This window comes from Pseudopodoces humilis, chromosome 33 (assembly GCF_049639895.1).
Source record: "Pseudopodoces humilis isolate 2021_Gansu_Grassland_sample_001 chromosome 33, ASM4963989v1, whole genome shotgun sequence".
Taxonomy (NCBI): Eukaryota; Metazoa; Chordata; class Aves; order Passeriformes; family Paridae; genus Pseudopodoces; species Pseudopodoces humilis.
Genome location: NC_142232.1, coordinates 1,301,249 through 1,314,914, shown reverse-complemented (window position 1 = coordinate 1,314,914; position 13,666 = coordinate 1,301,249). Strand labels below are relative to the sequence as shown.

Below are 13,666 nucleotides of genomic sequence, written 5' to 3'. Positions count from 1 at the left end.
CTGAAGTTCTTCCCACATTCCCCACACTCGTACGGCTTTTCCCCAGTGTGGGTCACCTGGTGCTGGATCAGGTGGGAGCTCCACCTGAAGCCCTTCCCACATTCCAAGCACTTGTGGGGCTTCTCCCCCAGCTCTGAGCTCTGGCTGGATCTCCGGCCGTGTTCCTGGCACTGGGGGGATCTTTCCTCCTCACAGCTCCCTGGACTGGGTCTGCAGCCCCTCCTCATGTGGGATTTACAGGGCTTTTTCTCCTTCTCTTCCATCTAGACACGGTTTGAAAATGAAAATTCCTGGTTGGAGGGAAAAAAGAGAGGAGAGCACCTTGGGCTGGGGGTTCCTCCTTGCCCAAGTTCATCTCAGAAATTCATTGGGCATCTAGCATCTCTAAGAATCTCTAAAACAACAAGATTCAGCCCAAACACCAAAACACATCAAAAACTAACCAAACAACAAGATTCATACAAAACCCCCTGCAGAATAGAAAGGTTCAGCCCCGGCAAGAAACCAAAGCACCAACAGTTAGCACAATAAGGTTCAGAAACACCAAGATTCAGCCCCGTGAAAATCGTGGATCCTCCTCCCCTGTAACCTGCTGCATGTGAGGAGGCAACGCTCCTCGGCCTGGGACAGCTGCAGATTCAGGGATGAACTTTGTGCTGCTTCCTCTTCCTGTTCCTCCTCCTCCTTCTGCAAAACCCCAGGTACATATTTTGACCATTTTGTTCTTCAGCCCTGCTTCTCCTTCCCTTCTCCTCCTGCCCCCAGGCCCAGCACCCACTGCCGCCTCCCTCTTCCCCCCCAGTCCCACAGCATCCCACCGCAGGGGCACGGATGGAGCTGGGCCAGCTCGGCCTGGGGCAGCGCTGGGCTCTCGGCCGCTTCCGCCCGCACTCGCTCCCCACTGCAGCCGCTCCCGCCACCACAGCGCGGGGGGGCCCGGCCTTGGCGCCCCCCCCTCCCACCTCCCCAAATTCCCCTCAAGGGGGGCGCCAAGGCCCGGGGGGGAGGGGCGCAGCTGGGCTCCAGCTGGGCAACGCTGGCAGCTGCGGCTCTGCCTGGACACTGATGAGTCATCAGCGCCGCGCGCTCTGATTGGCTCAGCCCTGCCTGAGCCCTGCGCCTGCACCAAGGGGGGACACCCTGCTCCAGGGGGGGATGGCCCAAAACGGGGGAACCCCAGCAAAGGAAGAACAACAAAGGCTCTTTACAAACTGATCCCGTCAACCTCATTTGACATAGGGCCAGGGTACGTGGACATAAGGAAGTGACAAGGAGGAGCCATGAGCTGCACAAAATGTTATTAATTGATGACACAGACTGCTGCTCAGCCAAGGTCCTGCTAAATTCATCAACTTCCAGAAGAACAACAAAGACTTAACACAGCCATCAATATCGTTAGCTATACAAAAGTGGGGTGCATATTAAGGGGGTGTGTAGGAGGTGCATTGGGAAGTCTGTACCTCTCCAGGACTTCAGCCAATTAGGAAAGGGAGAGGGAGATGTGACCAAGAAAATTAGGATGAGAAGGAGGCTGTGTCTGCCAACAATTGCAGAGACCCCACGGGAAATGTCCCATGGCCTCTCCCTATTTTTATGAATGAAATTACTGTGACAGGACTCCTCTGTCTTCCTTGTGGACAGAAACCTCTGGGGATGTCAATTTTTCCACACACCTTGGGGCTCCTCCGCAATTTCTTCCACCGTCCGGGCCGGCGGGCAGTGAGTGCAGCTGAAGGTGCCTCACCCAGTTTGGGGGATCGGCTCCCTCGGCTGGCGGCGGCACCGGGGATTGATTGGGTACCCGAGAGTGAGCAGGAGACAGACGAGTGACGGATCAGGGCGGCTGTCAAGAGCCGGCAGGGAGAGAGCACTGAAAATCTCAGCAGTGACTCCAGTGGCATCTTCGGGGAGTAAACATGGCAGGGCACCCAGGGAGGGGACAAAAGGGAAAGCCAGAATGGGGTCCCAGCAAAAGGGATGAGGATCCCAAAATATCTCTCAAGGGTCCCTTGGGAGCATGTGGAGGTCGTTTGCACATTCTCCCAGAGGGAATTAAGGACATGGACACCCAGGGGGGCAATAAGGGAAGTCCAGAAGGGATTTAGACAACAGGGGATGGATGGGGTTGGTGTGCTGGGAAGGGATTGGCTGAAGGGGAGTGTGCAGGAATGTGCTTAAGGCAAGAAGCAGCAAGAGCAATTTTTGGGGTAAGAAAAAGGATGATGGAAAAGAAGAGGAATATAAAAATACTGAGGATTGGGATGTGTTTCAGAAGGGTCTTATCATCAGATCCTTTGTATCCCAGTTTTCCAGGCCAGGAAAAGAAGGAGGTCAGGATTTCAGGGGGTTTCTCTGAGCTGGGAGCGGCAGGAGCGGGCGCAGAGCTGCGGCACCGGGAGCACGGGCTGGGGGCCTGTGGGGAGCTGTGGGGCCGGGCCGGGGCTGTGGGGCAGCCGGGGCTCAGCGCCGGGCGCTGCCTGAGCCCAGCACCCCCCGGGCAGGGCCGGCAGTGGCCCCCGGCCCCCAGGAGGCTGCGGGGCGCCCCGGCCGCTGCCCGGGCCCCGGGGAGCTGCCGGCCCTGCCCGCCGGGGGGGCCGCCTTTGGACACTGCGGCAGGACAGGGACCGGCTCTGGGATACGGGCTGGGGAGGGGAGCCTCAGCACAGCGAGCACGAGGAAGGAACAGCTCAGAAATGGGGATTAGACCTGCAAGGATCCACATGATCTTTTAAGCATTTCCTGGTGGGTCCCTGGAGAAAGGAAGGATTTTGCAGAAAGCTCAGCAGCTGCCACAGGATGAGCACCCCCAGGCACTGAGGGGGGCTGCAGCAGGGCCAGAAGAAGCCCCTGCAGCACTTGCTCACAAAGGCTCAGCAGCTGAATGCAGCAAGGGATGAGCAAAAGGCCAAGCTGAAGGCAAAGGCCATGGCACAGTTCCTACAGCCCCTGAGGGATCAAGCCCAGGGCCCAAGGGGGCCCCAGCACCCAGGGGACACCCTCGGCCACAAGCACCTGGCACAGGCATTGCCCTCCTGGCCAGGGGACAGCCCACCCAAACAGCCCCTGGCAAGGAATCAGCCTTCCAGCTGCAGGGCACAAGGACACTGCAAGCACAGACAGGAGCACCCTCAGCACGAGCAAGTCCAGCCCTTGATGGACACGGATTCTTAGCGGTGGCACAGCTCCCATTCCACCAGGGACCCACCACACTGCAGCCCTTGGGAACATCCAGGGTGGCTCTGGATCCAGAGGAGACCTTTCCTGATGGACACAGGGGCCTCTCCATCCACTCAGAATCTTACACATAAAGGTGCTAGGGAATATTTTAATTATTAAGGCACTAAGTGGGAAAGATGAGGGGGTGTGTTTTATTCAGCCACTATTAGCAGATGTGGGGGATGGGTTTAAAATGAAGGAACTTTTATTTGCTCACAATTGTGACTGTAATTTCTTGGGAAGGGATTTGATGGCTACACTGGGAATGCAAATTAATGTTGCAAAAGGTGATACAGAGGCTGGTTCTGTTGTAGCTCTGTGTCAAATGTCTGGCAGAGCCTAGACTGATGTGAACCCACAAGTGTGGGCAGCCCCAGGGAAATGGGCAAAATTAGATATGGAGCCTCTCCAAATTTCCCTGAAGCAACCAGAACAAGAGGTGTCCAAAAGCAATCCCCTGTTCCAAGGGAGGGAAGGAAGGGCTCACAGCCTGTCTGTGAGTCCTGCTCAAGGCACAGCTTTGGGAGCCAGGGATGGCTCCCTAGAATGCTCCTATCCTGCCAAACAAGAAATCCAATGGAATCCACAGAATGCTGCAGGACCCAAGAAGAAGAAATGAGATGATGAAACCGAGGCACCCCACAGGCTCAGATCCTTACACCATCCTGAACCAGGTGCCCTCCTCACACTGCTGCCATTCAGAACTTGATGCAAAATATGCTTTCTGGGGATCTGCCCACTTCCAGAGGATGCAAACACAATTCTGCCTTGGGCTGGCAACAAGAGCTAGAAGGGAAAATGCTCAAGACATGGACGGTCCTTCTGCAGGGATGCACGGAAGCACCGGCCTGATTGGGGCAAGCCCTGCAGGAAATATCAAAGGAATTGACCTCACCCCCAGGGACTGGCTTAATGCAGGATGTGGATGACTGGATCCAGTCAGGAGGACAAGGAGAAGAGGTAGAGGAAGCCTCTGTGAAATGGCTTCATTTTCAGGCAAAAAAACAGCTTTGAGTATCTGAAGAAAAAGAAAGGGCAAACGGTAGAGAAAATGGTTAAATATTCAAGACCTAGTTTGACTGAAGCTTTGTCTTGTATTGACTCTGAGAGGGTTCAAGGAATCTAAGAAATAATGTTTCCCAGGTCTAAAATGGAGCTGGTAAAATTCTTACAATTAAGTGGGAATTGCAGGAGCCGGATTGAGGATTCTCTCTTCTAGCCACAACATTGTGTGAGTTCTTTAGCCCCAGATAGTCTCAATGTTACGGGGTGGATATAAGAAAGAGAACAAAACTCAACAAAATGAAAAAATAAAAGGATTGATGCCCCAGCCATGGCTCTTCCAGACTCAGAAATTTGAACTGGAAGGGAATATTAAACAGGCCACCCCTGAGCCTGCACTGAAGGCAACGCAGCAGCAGCCAGGGCTCCCCAGCGGGGGAAGCCCCTGGGCCTGCCCACAGATCCTCTGCTCAAATCCTCGGCCTGGGCACCCTCCTTTGCCATCTCCAGCCACTGCGGGACAATCCTTGCTCTCACTCTTGCAGCTTCAGGCCTTTCTGTGCCTGCCCTCGCCACAGCTGCTGGGGAAGGCACCGGGACAATTCCACTCTGCCTCTCAATTCCACTCACACTCTGCCCTGCCTGGGATTAGCTGCTGGCAAAATAGACCAACTTTAAAATGGCTTCAAATCTTATTTCTCTGGTCACACTAGGTTTGCCTTTGCCTGTGGGAAAGGAATTTTAATCTTTCTTTTAAAGGAATTTTAATGTTTCTTTTCCACCACTCAGCAGAGATGAAATTAACATCTCAACAGACTGGGAATAGCCCAAAAGATTCACACCAAGATAACGACCATCAACAAAACATCCACACCCAGCAGCAAACATCAACCAACATCTACCCCAGACACTGCCCCAGGCACAGCTGGAGACACCTGGTCTGGAAAAGGCTGAGCAGGAAATCCAGGAGTGCCCACCTAATTCACATCACAGGCACAGAAATCCGGGTGCAACAGGAAACCAAATCCTAACAACTCCACACCTTCAAACCAATGAACATTAAACCAATGGATTTCTATGGGTTCAGACTGTATAAATTTAGAAAAATGTAGTCAAACTCATGTGCAATGGAATGATTTTCTCTGCACACCCAGACTATGTGAGCATGAAATTATTCCTGTTGCACATTCTGGCCAGAATCAAGTAATGCCTTATTTCTCTATAGATATTCTTTAAGAGTTTTTGCTTTTCACAGTTTCAGTAAAACGATTACACCATGAGAATAATTTTTTGTAATAATTTTACTTCTATATTGTCGGTTGTGTTTGGGCCAGTGTTGTGAGAATCAGTTTTTAGTCCTAGGAGAAGAAAAAGAAAACACTTGATTGCTTTCTCATTTTTGTTTTATATTTGTACGTGACTCTTAGTGGTGACAAAATGATGGAATGAGTTTTTCTCTATTCACCTTTAAGTTGCACTTTGAAAACTAGAAGAGCTTAAAAGTTGGCGCTTTAACACATAAACATTTAATAAAATATTGTTAAAAAAAAAAAAGAATAGCAGATTTTGTGGGGGCCACATGTGAGTCATGGGATGTCTGCCCTGGAAGAGAAGCTTTGTTCCAGGCAGCCAGGAGAGGAGCTTTAGGAATGCAAATTAACACTGATGGCCCAAAGCCTGCACAATGGCCCAGGGGCTTCCTGCCTGCAGGAGGAATTGGGCTGATTCCCTCTGCCCCTCAGCCCAAGCTCTGCCTGCTTGCACAGATGGAATCTGCACAGCTAAAGGCAGAGCCCATTGTGAGGATATCTGACTCTGCAGCAGAAATTAAGTTAAGCTGCAAAGGAAAACAGAAAATGGAGAATGTTGTGAAAACTTCACTAAAACAAGTGGGAGGGAATCATCCCTGTCCCCACTCCAACATGTGCTGTCTCTGTCTATGTTATATAGGGTGTATCAGACCACTGGGGATTATTTGCTACCACAAGGTCAGAGAAATCACTTGGGAATCCAAGTATGTGATGATTTAATGAGAGAAAAGCTGACAATTGATGCAGCCCTGGCTGGAGGGAGCACCCAAAAATGGGGAAAAGATGAACGGCCACCAGAACAAATCCTGCAACACCATGGACCAGACCCTGGAACCCAAAGAAATTCGTATCAGATACCAGAGAAACCATTTCTCATTTCAATGGGATAATTAGATTACAGGATGTCATTGAAATAACAACCAACCAGACAGCTCCAGCTCCTGACCTTCCCCCCAACCAATCCACTCAGATGAGGAACACAACATTTCACCGTGGGATGGGATCACATAATCTATTAGCAGAACGAGGCAGAATTTTTGGAAAGTTAAATGATTCAAACTGCTGTTGACAAATAGATGAGAACAGATACCAAAGGAAACAAGAAAGCAGCTCATGAACCAGTCCAAATGAGGAAAGGATGGAAATGGGAAACGTTTTTGTGCTTCCCTGGCAGACCATGGATTAAACGAATGCCAGACAGAGCTGTTCCTCTTGAAACCTACACCCCAAAATTCCTGTAACTCAGGGATTCCTCCCAGAAAAAAATCTGCTAGGATCTCCCCAAACTGAGTGAAAGGGGGGATGGGACCCCCAGACTGAGCAGGAGGGGCCTGGAACCCCCAAATCCAAGCACGGGGGAGGGGGTTGGAGATTGGAGGGATGATTGGGAAGGGGCAAGAGTGGGAAAAGGAGAGGGATGGGACCCCCAAAGCGTGGGGGAGGGTGCTGGGAAACCCAAATTGCATTGAGAGGGGTCAACGGACTGGGGGAACGATGAGAAAGGTGGAGAGAGGAGAGGGAAAGGTGGGCTTGGGATGAAAGAAACGTGGCTCCCCGTACCGCAGCACTCGATCCCTGGAGCGATTCCCTGCGGCTTGTGGGGAGGAAGATCCGCATTGGGGGGTCCCCAAGCCCCCTGCCCATCCCAGCGTGTCCATCTCGCTGCTGCCCTCCAGCTCCCAGCCCGGCCCCGGCCGCCTGCTCTGCTCCCTGATGGATTTCTCCCCTGCCCACATCCAGCTGAGCTGCTCCCAGGGCCAGCAGCAGCTCTCGGGCCACGTGCTGGCCACTGCCGTGCTCCCCAGCGGGGACTGGAGCCAGCAGCTCCTGGTGCTGCTGGAAACCGCCCCCGGCAATGCGGGCTCAGCTCCAGCTGCCAGGTGGAGCACGTCAGCCTGGAGCACCCCCTGAGCCGGCACTGGGGCACGGCCCGGCCCCCACAGCGCCGGCAGGGGCTGGCAGGACACCGAGGGGATTTGGGGCTCCTGGGCTTAACTGGCAGCCCCTCCTTGAGAACCCCTCTCCCCCTGTCCCAGCTCCCCTCATCCCCCTCTCCCAGCCCTTTCTCACCGCCTCCCGGCCCCGCTCCGCTCACCCCAGAGCTCCTCGCCAGCAGCCGAGAGATGGAGGAGGAGGGGAAGGAGGGGAAGGAGGAGGAGCGGGAGGAAGAGGAGGGGTAGAGGAGGAGCAGGAACTGCAAGAGGAGCAGCAGAGGAGGCCCCACGTGCGTCCATCGCTCTCTGGATCTGCAGCCCCTTCGCGCCGGGAGCATCGGGCCCCGCATCCCGCAGCTCACCAGGGACGGGAACCTCGCCCCGAAGGTCTTGGGCCGTCCTGGCAGGATTTGTTTGAAGGGGAAGGGATATTTGGAGCTCACTCAAAGTATCTTAGGGGCTCCCTGTTTCTTTTTCTGGGGTCGGACCGGGCAGAGCGATGTTCGGATCTTGCAGGACGCCAAAGCTGACCTGAGATGCCCGGTACCGGCAGGGGGAGGGGAGCAGCGAAAAGGGGAGAGCCCCGGGAGTGCCGGAGCCTGAGATGGGGGCCTGGAGAGGGGGGACCCCGAGAGCCAGGAGTGAGGAGAGCCTGGAGAAGGGGCAGCCCGGAGAAGGGATGAGCCTGGAGAGGGGGAAGCCCTGGGACACCAAAGTGGGGACCCCACGGAATAGAAACCTCAGGGAATGATTTTTTCCTCTCAGTCCTGATGCTTTAGAGATTTTCATGGACACAAGACACCTGATGACTTCTAGAGAAGGACTTGGGCAGGAGGAAGCCTGAATCCTAGGTGGTCACCCCTTGTTTTTCCCCCCAAACCAGACTTCTCATGCCCAAGCATTAGACAAATGGAGGAGAAGAAGGCAGAGAGGAAGATGCTCTGGGACCCCCAGGCAACGTCAGTGCAATAGTTGAGGCAAAAGCATTATCACCAAATACATCTGCCCAGAGGGCAGAACTGGTTGCCTTAACCAGAACACTAGAATTAGGTGAAGGGAAAAGGGTAAACATATGGACTGGCTCAAAGTATGCTTTTGGAGTGGTGCATGTACATGGGCCACTGGGGAAAGAAAGACGACTGCTGTCTTCTCAAGGCACACACATTAAACATCAAGATGCAGACCTGCAATTAATAAAAGCAGTACAAAAGCCGGAGCAAGTAGCAATCATGCACTGTAAAGCTCAACAATCAGGAAACTCCAAAATTCATGAGGGAAATCAGAAAGCAGACAGGACAGCCTGACAAGCTGCTCGAGAAGTGCAAACTGCAATGGCATTGATACCTTTAAAAACGAATGTATCTCAATTCAATTTACCCCCAGAACCAAAGTATTCAAAAGAAGATGAGAAATTGGGACGCTCACTGAATGCACAGAAGAATTCAGAAGGGTGGTATGTATATGTATACACAGGGACAAGTAGTGGTACCCCCCTTGATAATGAGAGTAGTTCTACAAATTAAACATACCAAATGTCATTGGAGTGCAGAGACATTGGTGAAATTGTTAAAACAAAATTTAATTTCAGTACGGATGTTAACAATGGCAAATCAGTAATGTCAAAATGTGAAATTTGCTTAAAGAACAATCCAGTGGCTAGATGACAGGCACAATTCGGGAAAATTCGGGTAGGAGTAGAACCAGGAGATTATTGGCAAGTAGTTTTTGTAGAATTACCAAGAACTCGAGGATACAAATATCTATTGGTAGGGGTTGACACATTTTCAGGATGGCCAGAAGCTCTTCACTGTCACACAAATCAAGCAAAGGAGACAGTCAAGTGGTTGCTGCAAGAAATCATTCCAAGATTTGGGGTGTCTCTAGGAATATCATCAGATAGGGGCCCACATTTCACAGCCACACTAGTGAGGGAGGTGAGTAGGTTACTGGGAATAGCTTGGCATCTCCATACACCATGGAGACCCCAATCCAGTGGACAGGTAGAGAGGATGAATCAGACATTGAAGAGGCAAATCAGCAAAATATGCCAAGAGGCTAAATTGCAGTAGCCACAAGCTTTACCATTAGCACTGCTGAGGATTTGGATAAAGCCTAGAAGCGGGATGTCAGTCAGTCCTTATGAGATATTGTATGGGAAACCATATGAATCCCCTAAACCTGATCCAAATGTACATGTTACAGGGAAGCAAGAGGTGTATAATTATGTTCTGTCTCTTGGAAAAGCTCGAGCTCAACTTTGGAGCACCCTTGTGTGGAACAGGCCGCTGACTCTTGAGAATCCAGTTCATGACATCCCCCCGGGAGATGAAGTGTACATTAAAAGCTGGAAGGAAGAACCATTAAAAGAAAGGTGGAATGGACCCTATCAGGTACTGTTAACTACCTTGACAGCAGTCAAAGGAGCTGGACTGGATCCCTGCATACATTACACCAGAGTGAAGAAGGTTTCCCCTGCACTGTGGACTGCACAAACTGTAGGGCCAACAAAGCTGCAGATAAAGTGGGTTTGATTGTTTCAAATGTCTAGGTTGCTAGTGACTGTAATGGTGATTATTTTATGGCCTTTAGTGCCATCAGTTGGAATCAATGTTACCTTGGGATGTGAAATGCAAAAGGATCAGCTGACAACTCTTCATTTTAGAATGAAGAGGGATGTGGGGGTGCAGCCAGAACCACAAGTGATAAAAGTCTCTAATACTATTCAGGCAGAAAATAGGATGATTGGATTAATTCAAGATTTTGCCAACATGCAAAACACCAGCAAAATAACTGCCTGTCTGCCAATACCAAAGGCAGCAGGAGACCCAATAAATTGGGGAATTATAACATCAAAATTACCTGAAATACAAAAGAATAAAAATGAAAATGTGAGCTGTGTATTGCAAATAGATTATGAGTACCAAAATAAGACAGTGTTTGAAAATGCTGTGAAGCCAAAGTATTCATCTATATGGGATTGTCATGAAAATGGAGGAAAGTATGAACCAAAACTAGGCTGGTATGGGGGATTAGGGAATTATGGATGGTGTTATGAAAAGATAGCAAAGGTCATTAAAGAAAAGATTCCAGTATCAAAGTGGAAGTGTGAAGGACAGGAAGGAAAAGATCGGGCTGAAGCTTGGGACAGTGCATGGTCAATGAGTGTGCTTCACAAATTCCAATCTACGGCAGATAGCCCTTGGTGCATTAAGTGGGAAGGCTCTGAAAGTGAAACAGATCCAGGGATATGGAACACTGCAACCAGTAGTAGAATGGAGGCAGACAAAGTGAATTGGTGGGTATGGAACAAAACTTAGGACTGTACTTCTGATGATGAAGAAATAAAACAAATGCCACTGCTAGTGGTAGCTCTGCAAATTGGATGTGTCTGCAGAGGAATCAAACATAAACAAGGTGAAATAAATGACCAGATAGGACAAGTGATCCAAAAGGTAATATGTAGCACAAGTACAATTCAGAGTCCAGGCCAATGTGGATGGGCAGCAAGCAATGGCAGCTGGACAACACATTTGCCTGTAGGTGAAAAAGTAAAAGAGATTACTTTAGGCCTCCCTACCTTATCCCCAATTTGGAAAAGGTCCCCATTTAAGAGAGAACATGAACTTCTGCTAATAAGGATGAGACGAGAAGTTCAGGAAAACAAAGCTGAAGATGAAGAAAGATAGCAGGAACCCTCCAGTAGTGTAAAATTTGAGTGGGCCCTGGAATCCTTGTTTGGTCCAATAGCAAATTATAATAATAGAAAGATGTTGTACAAACTTACAGGCCAGGTAGAAAGATTGGCAAGAGTTACCAAAGAGGGATTTAGAGAGCTAAATGTACAATTACAAGCCACAACTAAAATGACCCTGCAAAACAGATTGGCTTTAGATATGTTATTGTTGAAAGAACACGGAGTATGCGGGTACCTAAAAGGACAAATTGATCACTGCTGCATCCACATCCCAAATGGAACTGCAGATGTAGAACACAACATTAATCCATTAAAACAAATGGAACATGAAGCACAGGAAGAGAGGGAAGATCTGACAACAAGTTGGGTAGATAAAATTTTTGAAGGGTTAGGATGGAATGTGAGCTCCTGGATCAAATCTTTTCTTGAGAGTCTGATAATCCTACTAACTGTGTTCTTAGCAATCTGGTTAATCTGTGCAGTTCTGAAAGGAGAGATAAAGAAAAGAGTATCCTGGAACCAGAAGATAATAAAGGCGCTGACACGGGACAGAGATCCACATCCGCATTTGTCATCTCCAAGTCCTCCAGAGTGTAACGACGCTTACAACAAATGTGGATTCGAAGATGAACATCAAGTATAAACACAGAAAAAGGACTGCATATAGTGAAAGCATTACACTTATTATAGTAAAGTGAAATATTTTCAAAGGGGGGAAATATGTTACTATGGGGTTAAATGCTTCTGAAAATGCTTCTTAAAATCATGTAGAGGCAGGCCACAACAATGCTTGGTATTAGGGATGGTCTAGCAAGCTGGAATGTTTACGGTAACGGGAACTGGTACTTGGGGTCTCCAAGATACCCACCCAGAGATAAGATTCGTACATGTTCATACAAGGATGAGCTAACTCTCATGAAGCAATATTGATAAAGTTAATGAAGCAATATTAATGAAACAATATTGATAAGGTTGTTACAGTGATTACTGCTACAGCTGAAATTGTAGAAATATGTGCACTTTGGACAAAGACGATGGAGCTTGATTTGGGTTGATGATACCCCCAGTTCCTGCACACTTCAATAAAGCACCTGCATATAATCAGTCTGTGATTATGTGTGTTCCTGAACGCTAATGAAGACAGATCAAAAACTTCCAAAACACCAAAAATCTGATATCCCCCCAAAATAGAAAGATTCAGCCCCCACAAAAAAAGAAAAACACCAACATTCAGCCCAATAAAGCTCAGAAACTCCAAGATTCAACCCCGTGAAAATCGTGCATCTCCCTGCCCGGGCACTCGCTGCATGGGGGGGTGAGGGGGGCAATGAGGCCGGGCCGGAGCAGGGGGTGCCTGAGAGAGGCCCCGAGCCCGGGGGAAGCCCCTGCAGAGCCATGGAAGTGGCTCCTGGCCGGAGTCGGGGATCCCCCTGGCGATCCCCGCTGGAGCAGCCTGCTCCTGAGGGACTCTGTCCCCTGGGAGGGATCCCAGGCTGCAGCAGGACAAGGATTCCTGGCCCTCAGGGGGAGGCAGTGACATGACCTGACTGTGACCCCCATCCCTGTGCCTCGGGGCGGGGAGGGGGACGGACAGGGGCAGAAAGTTAAGCCCGGGAAGGAGGGACAGCTGGGGGGAAGATGGATTTCCGTAAGAATTACTTTGCTTCTCGTTTTCTTGTTTCTGACACGTTTGATAATAAATTCAATTTAATTTCCCCAAGTCAGGTGTGCTGTGCCCGTGACCAAGGATTAAACTGTCCCCACCCTCATCCAGAACCACGAGCCTTTCCTTGAGTGTTCTGCTCCCCGCCCGGGACAGGAAGGAGAGTCACAGAGTTTTGGCCTCGCTCGCGCATGCCCTGCTCCATCCCGGACTCACCCCCAGCTCTCAGCGCCCGCAGCTCCCGGGCACCCCGAGCTCCCGGCGCTTCAGCGCAGCGGCGCTTCCTTGGCCTCCTGCCCGGGCCGGGCCCAGCGCCGGCGCCGCTCCTCAGCCCAGGGTGCCGAGAAATGGCGGAGCTCAGCCCAAGGCAGGCGAGGCCGTGCCGTGTGCAGAGCCCGCCGCTGGCTGCGATTGGCTGCTTCTGCCGTCACTCGTGGTTCTGGCGCGCGCTGATTGGGCAGAGCGGGGACAAGCCCGGCCCCGCTGGCGCCCCCAGGGCGGCCGTGGGGCAGGAGAGCCGCCATTGCCGGAGCGTCTGTGCGGGCCCGGCAGCGGCGGCAGCAGCGGCCGGAGCCCGGTGAGGCGGCGGCGGAGCTCGGAGGCGGCCCCAGCGAAGCGTCCCGGGCACAGCGCAGCCACCTCCGGCCTCCCGACACGAAGCGGGACGAGCCAGCGCTGCTCCGCCACCGCCTCCTGCCGAGGCCCCAGCGGCAAGGAGACCGCGGGCAGCCGCTCCCGCAGCGCCCTCAGCCCAGGGCCAACACGGGCCGCCCACGGCACAAGCCACCCGCCACAGCCCCCTGCCGCCCCCTCCCGGGCCCGCAGCGAGCCCCGAGCCCCCGCAGAA

The 13,666-nt window shown here is 51.4% G+C and overlaps 1 long non-coding RNA gene across 1 annotated transcript; it reads right to left on the bottom strand.

The window, feature by feature from the left end:
* Nucleotides 1-6: 6 nt before the first annotated feature.
* LOC148182332 (uncharacterized) lies at nucleotides 7-13,156 on the bottom strand. The gene is made up of 3 exons (XR_015774792.1): nucleotides 13,036-13,156; nucleotides 590-687; nucleotides 7-290 (listed from the first exon to the last, which is right to left on the bottom strand). It is a non-coding gene; the product is annotated as an uncharacterized LOC148182332 (long non-coding RNA).
* Between the last annotated feature and the right edge of the window lie 510 nt (nucleotides 13,157-13,666).